This window comes from Pipistrellus kuhlii, unplaced genomic scaffold, assembly GCF_014108245.1.
Source record: "Pipistrellus kuhlii isolate mPipKuh1 unplaced genomic scaffold, mPipKuh1.p scaffold_m20_p_10, whole genome shotgun sequence".
NCBI lineage: Eukaryota > Metazoa > Chordata > Mammalia > Chiroptera > Vespertilionidae > Pipistrellus > Pipistrellus kuhlii.
The window spans coordinates 25,710,466-25,725,548 of NW_023425405.1; the positions used below are offsets into that span (position 1 = coordinate 25,710,466).

Here is a 15,083-nt window from a genome sequence, read left to right on the forward strand (position 1 = left end):
GGCTTGTGCAGATTTGGCGAGGGCCCCAGGGAGGAAGTGGGGGTGAGCAAACTCCTGGAAAATGCCCAGTGTTCTTGGTCAAGTCTCCTTAAGACTTGTTTGAAAAGGAGAAGTTCTGGTTATAGAAGCAGGGACTTATCTAAAATGTCCCCTGGGCCATGGGAAGGAGAAGACAAGCTAGAAACACTGTCTGTATGCATAAACATGAGGACACGTGGGGATAGAAAGATAGGTCCCTGGAGATTGAACTTTTACCAGGACATCTTGCCTTCCTCTCCAGCCCTGGGACATTCTGGGGGCTTAAAGTCAACATTTACTGAACGAGTCTTTCTGGGTGCCAGGGCCTGACGTGTGCATTTGGCAGGCATTGTCTGGTTTAGTTCTTTTAGGACATAGGGTCTACTCAGCCAGGAGAGCCTCACGGAGCAGATGGCATTTGATCACAGCCCTGATGGAGGTGAGAACAGCTAGCACTGTGGTCCCAAAGTGGGAGGTGCCCGGTGTACTTGGGGAACAGCCAGGAGGCCAGTGTGGCTGGAGAGGGGAAGGAGGCGAGGTCAGAGAGGAAGAGCCTCATTAGCCCTGTAGACAACTAGAAGACACCAGCTTTTCCTGAGAGTGAAACGGGGAGGGCAGTGCAATGAAGGGACTGAGGAAGGGTTTGATTCAGGATGCATTTTGAAGCTAACAGATGTTTGGGGCAATGGGGTAGAAAGAGAGGGGTCAGGACACCTCCAGGGTCTTTGGCTGGAGCTTCCAGGAGGATGGAGTGCTGTTACTGTAATGGGAAGACTGCCTGTGGAATGGGGGGAGCCCAGCCTTCTTTCTAGACCAGTGGTTGGTAAACTGCGCCTCGAGAGCCACATGCAGCTTGCGAGTCGCGGTTTGCCGCTCTATTGATTAATGAGTTTGCCGACCACTGACCTAGACTCTCAATTCCGATAATTATAGTCTGTTGTTGTTCATTGTGATTAAGCTCCTATCCCAGTGGTCGGCAAGCTCATCAGTCAATAGAGCGGCAAACCGCGACTCACAAACCCCATGTGGCTCTCGAGGCGCAGTTTGCCAACCATGGTTCTAGACTAACTAAATTAGGAGAGTTCATGAGGGTCAAGGTGGAGAGATGTGGGCTGGTGTGCAGAAGAGGGCCTGGCCTTCGGTACAGGTCCGGGAGTCCTTGGCCTAGAGATGGTCTGAAAGGCCACAGACCAGATGGAACCACCAGAGAGTGAGATAAAGAGGAAAGGGCAAGAACTGAGCACTGGCCCTCAGTGTTAAGAGGTTGAGGAGAGGCAGCTGAGACAGAGGAACGGCCACACAGCCTCAGGCAGAGTACGTGATCCTGGTCTGTCTGCTTGTCCACAGCTGTCGCTCACCCCAAATGAAAGTCATGTCTAGGAACCAGACATTAGTCAGGCAAACATAGTTTTAATGGAGACAAATAGCTCTTTTTCTGCCAGGAGGAGAAAAAAACCACTGTTCTTGCAATTTGCATCATAGGGTCCTCTGAGGAGGACCGGCGTGAGTGAGGTGAAGAATGGAGATTTCAGCAACATCACTTAGTCACTCACCCACTTCTTCATTTGCTGTGCACATGTGGTTTCTAACTAGGCTGGGATTTGTTTAACCAAACAGTCATGGTCTCCATTCCCCCCAAATCCTTGCCTTGAATCTAAATGTTAGATTTTGAAATGTTAGGTCATGCTATAGTGCACTCCTAGAGATGTCTTATTTTCCTGATTTTATAGGAAGAAAAATATACATGGGTTCTCAAAGAACATATCTGAAAACCAAACCAAACCTCTTGTGTTTATCAATATCTTCCCCTTCTTATGAGGCCAAGCTGCATTTTCCAGCCAACTGTGGTCCTTGGTGCCTCCAAGCTCTTCTTACAGGATTATGATGTAAAACAGCCCATTCTTTAAGCTGTTTTAACACTTTTCCATGCATGCTCTTCACACTCTTTGGTTTGGACTGGATCCCAAAGAGCTGGGCTTGGCTCCATCACTATGTGGCCTTGAGACAAAGGGAAACCGAAGTCTGAGTTGTGGGAAAACATTGGCAGGAGACATGAAACCACCTTCTTTTCTTTAATTGTTTTTTAATCCTCACCTGAGAACATGGGTGGAGAGAGAGAGAGAGAGAGAGAGAGAGAGAGAGAGAGAGAGAGAGAGAGAGAGAGAGAGAGAGAGAGAGAGAGAGAGAGAGAGAGAGAGAGAGAGAGAAAGAAACATCAACATGAGAGAGAAACATTCATTGGTTGCCTTCCGTACATGCCCCACACATGCCCTGACTAGGAGTCAAATGGGCAACCTTTTGGTGCATAGCATGACACTCAATCAGCTGAGTCACATCGGCCAGGTTGCATGAAACCACCTGAAGCCTCAGTTCTGCAGGGTCCCACAAGGTCAGGGCATAGACGAGGCAGTTTGGAACACAGAGCCTGAGGTCATATCATGGTCATGTGTTCCTGTGGGCAGAGAGGGAGCTGATACACACTCAGTCTACTCATCCACTCTGTTTATTTACTGACTGACTCCCATGTCTACTGCACTTTGTTGCTTCATGAAGTAACAATATGTTTATTTTATTACATTTTCAGACATAGTCTAAGAATGAGATGTCTAGAGAGAATATACACTGAGTGGCCAGATTATTATGATCTCTGAACGCATAATAATCTGGCCACTGAGTGTGTGTGTGTGTTAGAAGCCCAGTGCATGAATTTGTGCATGGGTGGGGTCCAGCCATCCTGGCCAGGTGGAGGTGATATGGACGGTTGGCCAGCCTGCCTGCTGGTTGAACTGGTCGAGGGGACAATTTGCATATTAGCCTTTTATTATATAGGATTTACATGGAGTGGCCAGATTATTATGCGTTCAGAGATCATAATATTATAATCTGGCCACTCAGTGTAGAAGGTTTAGGTAGGAGCCAATTGCTGTTGGGCTGGCTTGGGCTCAGATCCTGGGCCCGGACATGGTTACAAGATGTTGCTCACCCTGTTGGGTCTCAGTGGTCTCCTTTAAAGGAGCCATTAAGGTGTGTTTCCTGAGGAGTAGTGAAGATCACAGGTGATATGTAGGAAATGCCTGATACAGTGATCCTCACTCAGCAGGGACTCAATACATTGTAACATTATCAGTGTTTTATTTGTTGTAGGAAAATGTGCATGAAATAAACAACCCAAAGGAGCATTCCTGTTCAGAGGCTGGGCCTCTAAGAATCATCGCTCTAGAAAGGAGATGGTAGTGTTCTGCATTGGGGCTATTACTGTTCTTCACATTTTTCTTTGGACAGAAATTGATAGCCAATCACTGCCCTCTGTTCCTTCCAGGATGGCTTCTGAGCTAGGGCTTCAGGCCAGGACCAGGAAGGAGTTTGCTTGTGAGTTGTGACCTCCCACCCTAGTCATCAGAGTAGGAAGCCCAGTGTGGTGGCATCCGAGACCTTTTGTGTTGATATTTTTTTGAATGACGTAAAGGGATTTGACTGGAAGACAGCCCCCAGCAGCAAAAACCAAGCTGAGTCTCTGAGCACAATACCCTCCAGGTCCACCCATGTTGTGGCAAATTTGAACTCAAAAAACAAAACTAAACACAAAAAGACTTGCAGAAACAGAGCTCAAGCGGATGGTTGCCAGGGGCTGGGGCTGGTGGAACCGGGAATGTAGCCAGAAAACACAGCCAACAATGTGATAAGTTGCCATGGTGACAGAATTGCTAGACTTCACTTAGTGATCCCATTGTGAGATATGTAAATGTCCTGTCACTATATCATACACCTGCAACTAATATAATGTGTGCCAACTGTGCTTAAAAAGGGGAGTCTTGCCAGGACCGGTTTGGCTCAGTGGAGAGAGCGTTGGCCTTCGGACTGAAGGGTCCCGGGTTCAATTCCGGTCAAGGGCATGTACCTTGGTTGCGGGCACATCCCCAGTGGGGGGGGGTGCAGGAGGCAGCTGGTTGATGTTTCTCTCTCATCGACGTTTCTAATTCTCTGTCCCTCTCAATTCCTCTCTGTGTAAAATCAATAAAATATATATTTTAAAAAATTCTTCTTAAAAAAAAAAAAAAGGGTTATTCTTTGAGGCTCATAAGCAGTTTAGACCACAGAAGAGGACCCTCAGTCAGGAACACATTTAGAAAGAAGTTTAAAAGACTTGATTTTCTAGGAAGTCAGCCTTCCCCGCGTCCCCAATGGAGGTGCTGCCTTCTCTCCCTCGCTCACCAGAAGCCCAGCCCCGGCTGGATTGGGGAAGACAGGAAGGAGCAGGGTCCCCAATGCCGCCAAGCACATAACAGTCAGAGCTGACAGCCAGGAGGTGGGAAATGAGTTCCTCTCCTCCCTGTTCCTCGAGCTCTCCCTCTCCCCACCCCCGTTACACACACACACACACACACACACACACACACACACACACTTCTGCAGGTGAGGCCCAGGGTTCTACTGCTCACCTGAGCTCCTGTGGGCACGAAATCACTAGCACCAGTGATACCACCCCTGTTCTCTGCAGGTTCAGATACCACCCCTGTGCAAAGTAGTTCTTTGGTGGTAAATACTCCCTCCCTGACAGAGGAAACCAGGGATTCTTGGTTTCAGATTCCTAATTTGGGAATCTGATCTGGGTGTTTCTGTTGACTCAGCCCATCTCAGATCCCTTGGCAATGATGTTTCCTGATACGTGACTTCTTCCCCACGACACTCCTGTGGGGCCTCAGGGGGAACCACAAGCCAGGCCTGCTGCTCCTGGACCCCAGGGGTCCTCCCGTGTCCCCAAGTCACAACTGAGTCAGCTGACAGCCACGCGATGAAGGCAGCTCTTGTTTTGTGAGACAGACTCAGGAGAGCACAAATACCAGGCCAACTGGTTTCACTTGATGGAACCAGCCTCTGGGGCCATCATGTGAGAGGCAAGGCAGGCAGGAACCCTCCAAAACCAGGGAGGAGTTCACGAGTTCAAACCTGATTCAGTAAGACCGAGGAGATAAAGCTTTAATGAGTCAATTAAGCAAGAATGAAGATTAGATGACTTGTTGTAGATTCACGTTTAATTATAGAAAATAAGAACTTTCCATACAAAACAAGTGTGTCGAGGGCGCAGATAAGATAACACGGACCGAGTGATACTGCGGGAGCTGAGGTCCTAGCGTTACTATCATGTAACCAGTCTGCACCAAGAGCCAGGGGCACTCTTTAAAAAATAAAATAAAATAAATAAAATAAAATACACACACACACACACACACACACACACATATTATTGATTTCTGAGAGGAAGAGGGAGAGAGAGAGAGATAGAAACACCAACGATAAAAAGAAAAGAAAAAGAAACATCAATGATGAGAGAGAACCATTGACTGGCTGCCTCCTGCATGCCCACACTGGGGATCAAGCCCTCAACCCAGGCATGTGCTCTGACCAGGAATCCAACCAAGACCTCTGCTCAACCACTGAGCCACACTGGCGAGGCCATGGGCAACCTTTTCCATGCATTAGTTCACTTAATAACCATACACAGGATGTATTAATTTCCTCATCTTCCAGATGGAACAACAGGCTCAGAAAAGTAACTACCCCAGGCCACGCAGAGGGGAATGGAGCTTGCCTGTGACCCCAGGTAGTCCCAACTCCAAAGTCTAGTCTAGTCTCCTAAATGGCTCACCACACAGCTTCCCAATGACAGCAGGTGCAGTGAGAGAGCGATGGAGGGCAACTCCCATCCATTACTTTCAGTGCCCTTGGGGCTTCCCTTTCTATGGCCTCCTCTTTCTCTAGATCATTGGTTCTCAGGTGCATCCTATGGACAAAAGAAGGGATTCTATGAAAGTAACCTCACAGGGTGATCGGATATTAAACCCATAACTGGTCAGTCATGGAGGGTAGTCACAACCCACAACTATAACTTCTTCAGTAGAAGGTTTTCAGCCATCCTGTCCTTTGTTCTTGTGCATCTAGGTTGACACACATTTGAAATGCCAGTAGCAATACCCCTCAAAGAGGGTACTAACCCTCAAGACAGCACAGATGTTGGTGACTATCCTGTAACCCAATCCCAGCCTTGTTTTCTCCCACCTCCATGAAACCTTCCTTATGTTCCAGCCTTAATTTCAAATGCATTAAACAAAGCTTCAGAAGGGCTCTCCAACGGAGCATCGGGGATCTTGCTCCCAGCATATGTCCTCAGTCTAGCGGAAATAAAACTCTTGTAAAGCTTCTCTGCAGATTCAGATGTTTGCAAATCCTGAGGTTTGGGGTGGGACCTGAGATTTTGCATGTCATGCCATGTTCCCTGCTGAGGCCGGTGCTGCTGGCCCGGAGGATTCTACTTGATCGCTGAGAAGGCCAGCTCTGCCTTTCTTCTTGGCCACAGCACTGGTATATCAGGGTGGCTATTTGAACACACTCTTTCTTATTCTAATAACGAAGTGAACAACAGATACCGTTTTGTTTCATTACCAGCTGTTTTTCTTTATTGCGAAAGTCCAATAGTTCAGCTACGGTACTAGTCAAGCAGGTCCCGGTGGGTGGCCCTCACACACCTACAACCATTCGTAGCAGCCACACTCTTTTCCTCCGTGAGATTACGCTCTGCGTTCCAGCCAGTGGCCAGCTCCCTGCCTGCTCCACACTCAACCTCTTGGGAGAGTGGACGTTCCCCTAGTGTTTGTAGTTGGCTTGGACTCAAGTTGGAAACTCAGTCATGAATGAGCTGCCGCAGCTGTGCAGTGGCTGCTGGCTGAGGGCGTCTGCTCCAGGCGCAGCTGCCAGGAACGCAACTAGAATGCTGGGGGTCAACACGGCTTCCCCCCACCCCGCGATGCTTTGTTCTCCACTCCCCGCCCCCTGTTCTTGGTACTTACATCCTCTAACCAGTGCTGCCCAACAGAGACGGATGGTGAGCGACAAAGTAATTTAATTTTCCTAGTAGCCACATTAAAAATACCTTACATTCTCTCTCCCCCTCCACACCCCCGAGAGTTTGAAATCGGATGTTACTTGACACTGATTCACACATCTCAGCTCACAGCCCAGTTTCAGGGGCTCGGAGCCTCCGGTGGCTGGTGGCTTCTGGGCTGGACAGTGCCACTCTCCTGCTTTAGGAATGGGACTGCCGCGACACCTGGACCTAGAAAGCCCCTTTGTGAACGGTGGGGATGTACACATATTCATACCTGAGCACCGGTCGATGTCTATTTAATATACACGTGCAAGTGGCCAAAACGTGGCTGTGCCTCAGAATTGACTGGGGTGCCAGTTAAAAACAGGTCTGCGCCCAACCCAAGATTTGCTTAATTAGAACAGGGGAGTGGAGGGAGAGGGCTCTGTATTTTAATGAGCTTCTTGGGTAATTTTGCAGCATCCAGCCCAGGACTTTCCACAGAGGGACATTTCCAAGTCAGCAGACAGAGAAGTATGAAATCCCATCTAGGGGCGTCAGGACAGGGACCCAAGGCAAACCAGCATCCGGCTTCTTTTTCTGTCAGGCGGTGTATTTGCTCCTCCCTCAAGCCTGATTTAGATGGGTGTGTATTCTTAAGAGATAAACATTTTGATCATTTGTCAGGATTGGGTTATCAGTCACCTTGGAGAAAAACGTAGTTCCCTTGGCCTTGGCTTTCTTATCTTGCTTTTGTGATTTTTATTTTATTTTTTTTAATTTATGGGAGATCTGAATGTAGACATTTGTGTGCAGGTGCTGTCACCTAGTGGTGAAATACTCTATTGACACCCACTGGGCTACATGTGGGCTTGCCCTCTGCTGGTAAAGACTGGAGAGTTCAGCCCATTTGGTTCTCAAATGTAGCTTCTAGATCAGCAACAACAGTGTCCCCTGGGTACTTGTTAGAAGTGCAAATCCTTGAGCCCTACTCCAGATATGCTGAATCAGAAACTCTGTCCAGTAATTTGTGGTTTAATAAGCCCGCCAGGTAATTGTAACAGGTGCTAAAATGAGAGAACTACCGCTGCAGCCTGAAATACACTGTCCTTGGTCTTTTGGAGGCATGGGCAGTTGCCCTGGGGAAAAGGGTACAAGTGCATATGCACCCAGACTTTGGAACCACTTTAGGGAAGTTCATAGACCACATGAAATTGGATCCCTGAGGAAGCTGGGGTGCGGTAGAGGTAAAGAATGATCCATCCTTCTCATATGTGGTGTCAAGAAAGACACTCTGGTGTAAGGATCTGTGTCTTGGTTAGACTGGGTTAGTTTTAGAATACTGGTAGCCTTAATTAGTGGCTTTGTCTAGATTAGAAATGAGCATGTTTTTAATTTTTATAATACAAATTATTTCAACAATATTACAATATACCAAAAAGTTTATATTAGTTCTGCATAAATTAAATCAAATTATTGATAATCCAATAATAGAAAGCCTACAATTTTCATCAGAATAATTAGGAATTCGATATCACTATTATATAATACTTTGTTTGAATATACCTGGTTGCTTTCACAATTTGTTTAGAATCAATAACAGACCTTGGATAAACATAATCACTGGTTTCTCGGCCATTTCAATAGTTACTTGCTCCAATAGCTCATTTGCTATAGAGATAATGGTTCTATTTGACAGTATTTCTGTGATAGTAGAATCTCAGATATAGTATTAATTTTGGTAGTTTTTTGAATAAAGTGTAATTTTAAGAGGTTATATTCCTCATGGACTATATTCCCCACTGTCCCAGTTACCTATAGCCTAAAAGTTACTAAAGTATTAGAACATTCTTGGTGAATTATTGCTGTGAATAAACTGTAATGCCTAAAGTAGATGCATATTAGAATTTAGACAGTAATTTAAAGTTTTCAGTCTCTCATGCATGGTGACCCATCAATATCACATTTCCCAAGTAATAAGTTAGTTTCAATTTTATAAGTTAATTTCAATAACAGGTTTGACATTCAAAAGCAGTAGTATACTGTATAATTAAAGTAGCTTATCTCTATCTTACTTTTTCTAATTATACATTATCCAGAAACCTGAGATATCTGTGCTATTCTTTCATTATTATAAACCTGTCTTTAAAAATATATATATTTTTACTGATTTCAGAGAAGGAGGGAGAGGGAGAGAGAGCTAGAAACATCAATGATGAGAGAGGACCATTGAGCAATTGACTCCTGAACACCCCACACTGGGGAGTGAGTCTGCAACCCAGGGCATATACCCTGACCTGGAATCAACACTTGACCAACCATTGAGCAGCACTGGCTGGGCTAAACCTTCTTTTAACAATGACATTACTATATGTAATATAGAAGAAGAAATTAATCCTAAAATTGAGTTTTGGGTCATGGAAGGCCTAATCATGCGATTTTCAAGGGAAGATCTTTCTCTATTTATTGTTTTCATAGTGGAGAAGTTGGTGTCAAAATCAAGAGAGTCTGCAATTTACTCAGCATCAATAACAGGTCTTGGGTAAACATAATCACTGGTTTTCTTCAAAGAGTTTTTTAATTGCTTTGATGCTTTCAAGGACATCATTTGTCTTGTATCACTAATTTTACTTAATACAGCATCTAAATTTAGTACTGAGTAAATGAAATTTGAAATCCGAATTTTCAGAAGCATGCCTTTGGCTTGCATTTTAAAGTCCTTATCAATAAAACCAACAGTTTTAAAATGAGTATTACATACTTCTCTTTTAACTCAACCATTCCATTGTGCCTTCAAAAATGGCCCCGGGGACTTCCTATTTCAGGTAATCTCTGACTTGTGAATCACCCAGAACAGACTGGCTCAAGAAAAGCCTGTGGGCCATCTAGTTGCTCGGGTCAGGCCTGAGCAGCTTGACAGGCTTTGGATGATCTAGGATGCCACATCCGGGCTTCAGCTGGGATGATGGGGATGCCTGGAGGGGCCGGGGTCTCACTTCTTGTGGACTCATTCCCCAGGAGGTTGGCTCAGGTGTCATCACATGGAGGCCCAAAGGCTGCCAACAGCAGTGAGAGAAGGCAAACCCCAAATGTCTGCAGCCTCTGTTTGTCACATTTGCTAATAGCCCAATGGCCCAAATATCCCTGAGGCCAGAATCAGGGTAGAAGAGCACACTACTTCTTGATGGAAGGAACTGCAAATTACAGTCCACTCTTGAACAATGCCAGGGTTCAGGGTGCCAACTCCCAACCCCTGATAGGTGAAAATCTAAGTAGGACTTGTGATTTCCCCAAAACTTAACTGTATGATAGCCTACTGTTGACTAGAAGCCATTGATTAAAACATATTTTGTATGTTATATGTATTATATACTGTGTTTTTACAATAAAGCAAGCTAGAGAAAAGAAACTGTTAAGAAAATCATAAGAGAACATACATTTGTAGTACTGTACTATTTATTGAAAAAATATTGCATATAAGTGGAACCACTTCAAACCAGTGCTGTTTATGAGTCAACTGTATTGTCTACTCTCTGCAGTTTTACTGAGATATAATTGATATATTGTATAAATTTAAGTTGAACAATTTAATGATTTGATATGTGAAATGATTGCTACTTAAGTTATCATCCATTACCTCACATAGTTTATGATTTTTTTCCTTCTGATAAAAACTTTAAAGACCTCTCTTAGCAACTCTTAAATATACAACACAGTATTGGTATGAACTTCCCCAGAATGTACCTTTTCACCATCTTCACTCAGTTCTCCTTCCCACCCCATGGCAATCACAAATCTGATTTGTTTCTGTGAGTTCATTTCTTTTTCAATCCACATATAAGTGATACCCTATAGTATCTTTGCTTGACTTACTTCACCAAGCATAATGCACTTAAAGTCCATCTATGTTGTTACAAATGGCAGGCTCTCCTTCCTTTTTATGCAGGGAGAGTATTCCCATGCCTTTGTGTTGCTGCTCTACCACAATCACCGTCTTTCCTGTGGTCAGAAGGACCACAATCGCTAGCCTTCCTGATGTCTCATGCTCACCTGTACCCCACCCCCTGGGAGCACTGGTGAATGACTCAGGTAATCATGGCCGCACTGCAGGGCACGCATTTCCTGTGTCCTGTTTCCCTCAACATGGGAGCCAGTCCTTGGAGTCCTCAAACACACGAGCACAGCATTCACACAGCTGCATCTGGAGGCCATTTCCCAGGACCACTTTCTAAACTAACTGCTGAGTCAGGGTCCTGGCAGGCCAAAGAGGACACTCAAACTGGAGACTGTGAGGAGAGTTTACTGAGGGAATTGTTTACCAGGGCGTAGGCAGAGTTGGCCCTTGCATGGTGCGGTTACATCCTGGACCTGAAGGGCCAAGGGGAGGCCAGAACTGCTGGAATTCTGAGAGGGTAGCTGAAGGTTTCTATAGATGCGGGCAGCTCCTCATGACCTAACATCTCTTCGCCTGCCCTCTGATCTCCTGCTAGTGCCGCCCCGCCCCCGCAACCCCTTGGCTAATCCCAACTGATAGCAAAATGGAATGGGGCCAGCCCAACCAGTGTAGCTCAGTGGTTGAGCATTGCCCTATGAAGCAGGAAGTCATGATTAGATTTCTGGTCAGGGCACATGCTCAGGTTGTGGCCTTGATCTCCAGTAGGGATTGTGGAGGAGGTAGCCAATCAATGATTCTCTCTTATCACTGATGTTTCAATCTCTCTTTTCCTCTCCATTCTTCTCTGAAATCAATAACATATATATATATATATATATATATATATATATATATATATATATATATAATTTTTTTTTTTTTTTTTAGAGAGAGAGAGAGAGAGAGAGAGAGAAAGGGGCCAATGATGCATTTCCTACTGGTCAACCTCCCAAGGCATACAGGAAGGTGGCTGTAGGGGCACATAAGTGACCTTGTCTGAGCAGGGTTTGTATATTCCTGGGTCTGATGATATTGTATTCCTTGTGATAAGACTGTGTAACTGTCACTCTTTCCAATTTATAGGCCATGCTTCCATGCCTGTGCTCATCACGGATGCATATCAACGCCGAGGAGAGTGGAGTTTCATTTTATAGACAAGGCAATGAGGTAAGTTGCTGAGCATCATTGAGCTTTACATACACACAGCTGGTTAATGCTCTTTGGTTCTATCCCATGGAGGCTGCAATATAAGCAGATTCATCCCATTGCAATTGATGTCTGTATTAGTTTGCTAGGGATGCCACCACAAAGTCACACAAATTGGATGGCTGAGGGTAACAGAAAGCTATTGTCTCCCAGTTCTGGAGTGGAGGGATGTGGGGGAGGCAGCAGGGTTGGTTTCTTCTTGGATAATGATCTGTTCCATGCCTCCCCCTTTGCTTCTGGTAGTTTGCTGGCCATCCGGGGCCTTTTTTGGCCCCTGCCTTAATTTCTAGTCTAGTCTAGTCTAGTCTAGTCTAGTCTAGTCTATTCTAGTCTATTCTATTCTATTCTAATTATATCCTATTCTTTTCTCCTTGTGCACATGTCTGCCTCCAGGTCCAGATTTACCCTGGTTACAAGGACACAAGTCTTACTGGGCTAGGGTCTACCCTAACAACCTCATATTGACTTGATCATCTGTGAAGACCTATTTCCCATCAATGTCACAGTCACGGGTACTGGGGTCTAGGACTTCCACATCTTTTTAGAGGACACAACTCAACTCACCACAATGCCCTACTATTACATATGAACTATGTTTACTGAGGGTCTACACCCTTATAGAGAGTGGAGGGGTCAATTTACAGTACGAGGAGAGTTTAATTCTGTTTAAGTATTATCCTTTGGTTATATTACACTCTCTGAAAACTGCTTCAAGAACGTTGTAATAACTAACAGTAAAATTACATTATTAACTAGAAGAAGAGCTTCCAAAATACTGGAAACCCCAAAACAAGTAGAAGATAGCAGCAGGTGATTCTGTATTTCTGGAGTATTCCCTTGTTCTGCTTTCTTTTAACAGGTTTGAGCCCGTTCTGAACGGCAGGTGGCACTGTTGCCAGTTCCATGAATGTTCATTTTCAATAAAAAGCCTTGGGTAAGAAGCAGCAGCAATACATGGATGAGAAAACATGTCGGAGGTCCTGTGACCCAGGACTCGGCAACTGCTCACCATCTTCCCTTTCACTCAGCTCCGCAGTCCACTTGGGTACTTGTCCCTGACAAAATGGGAGAAGCTGGTGGGCTTTTCTCCATGTCCCCGCTTAACTCTGCCTTTGCAGGTGCTGGCCCGGGTGCCTGGGAAGTTAGGGGCAGGCCTGGGCAGTTCCAGCTGTGTGTCCTGTGTCCCTCGCTGCTTCTGCCCTGCGGGCAGCAGGCGACAGTGGTTTCCTCTCACAGGTCTGCCGGGATGACCTGTGACAATGCTGCCGCGAGCATGGTGAGGCCTGCCGTGAGCCTCAGTTCCCATCTCCTTCTTTTGCCCCAGCAAAGGGGTTATTTATTTTATTTTTTTGCAATATCAGTTGAAATACAATATCATATCAGTTTCAGGTGTACAACATTGGACATGCACAATAGTTAAGAAGTGATCACCCCCATAAGTCAAGTACCCACCTGGCACCATACACATTTATCAATATGTTATCGACTCTGTTCCCCAGGCTGTACCTTGCAGCCCCGTGACTTTCTTTAACTGGCAATTTGTACATCTTAATCTGCAAAGGGGTTTATTTACCCCCCCACCCCGGCTCTCCAGTTTAAGAATGAATTTAAAAGAGGGCGAAGTGTAGCACCATGGGGGTGAGGAGCAGGAGGGTAGGGACTCCTATTCAAACACTGACCCCACCGTGCATAGGCAGGAGCCACTCAGTGACCAGGTTGTCCACGGGCAATGGCCTTTGCTCAGGCTCCTGAGAGCGCAGATCAGGAAGGTGTGTTCCTGAAGGTGGATGCTTAGAGATAATGAAGCCCTTCCTTTCTTTTTACCAGTTAAACATTTTGAGATGGATGGCCCCACAGGAAACCTGCAGAAGGAATTCCCCGCTGCTGGAGGATGGGTGGGGCCGGGTGTGAAGAGGAAATCGAATCTGCTTGGGCAAGCGGGAGGGCCAGGGCCGGAGGCCATATGCATGAGCAGCTGGTCCTGGGAGGGGAGCTGAAGAAGGGCCAGGAGAGGAGGGAAACAGAGGTCAGGGCCAGCCACCTGTTTCAGCTGTGGCGGAGGCCTATGCAGTGTCCCCGTGGTGGCCTGTGTGCTGGGGTAGTCCGTCTTTTTCATGGGTTTCCAACCTCAAGGGTGGGTTAGGATGACTGCAACTGCTTATGGGAGTTTGAGGGGGGTGTTCTGGGATAGTCCTGATCCCAATTGCTCAAACAGGCATCAGTATTGGTATAATTTGCTCAGTTTTTTTATTTCTTTACCTATATCATCTTTCCCTTTTTGGAATGCAATATGGTAAATGTATAATGAGATGTGCTTTGATTTTTATTCCTACGTAAGAGTTTCAAACAACCATGTAACCGAAAGATCTCCTATCAAGGGATCCATTCTGATTTTCAGCAAGGGTTAGACCTGGGCTTGTGCTGACCAATCACGTGTGAGTTCCTTGCAGCCAGTCATGTCTTCTCTTTCTTAATCTTCACTTGATCAATGCAGTTCTTATTATCAATGACCCATGGGTGTCTTTTTTCCCCTTCCCCTGCGTAGTTGGAGAGAGAAACCAATAATGATGATGACTTTGTATTTACAGCCTTTATACCCTGGCCTAACGTTAGGGAGGGAGCGTGGCTGCAGGGACCTTGCCCGGGAGAAGCTGAGAGGGCTGCTCAGGAGTCAGAGGCAGGTGAATCTCAGTTCCCGGGCGCCTGTCTGCCTGGGGGCCCAGGAAGGAGGGCCTGCACGTGCACGTAGCCAGAGTGGCTGGAAAGAACAGGTTACAATCCAGTCCTATCATTTACTCTGTTGCATGAGAGGTGAGAGCAATTGCCTACGCATTTAGCAGGATAGCTCCTTGGCAGGGGAGAGGTGTATGGGAAGGGACAGTGTAGGAAAAGTTCTAGACATGAGGTCAGAACCAGTTAGGACTTGCACATGGTGGTGCATTGGGATGGAAAGAAGTGAACTGTCACCCAAGCTCTGGAGGTGGCTGGGGATGAGCCCTGAGTGCCGAATGCAGGGCAAGCTACTGCTGGCTTTGCTGGAGCCCTGGAGGGGCTTTTCTGATC

General features: G+C 46.0%; 1 long non-coding RNA gene across 1 annotated transcript in view; it reads left to right on the forward strand.

Moving 5' to 3' along the window:
* LOC123651912 overlaps window positions 1-14,202 on the forward strand; it is an 86,408-nt gene extending 72,206 nt beyond the window's left edge. The window contains exons 2-3 of the long non-coding RNA XR_006740900.1: window positions 11,898-11,981; window positions 12,880-14,202. This is a non-coding gene — a long non-coding RNA (uncharacterized LOC123651912). The remainder of the gene's footprint in view (window positions 1-11,897; window positions 11,982-12,879) is intronic.
* The last annotated feature ends 881 nt before the right edge of the window (window positions 14,203-15,083 follow it).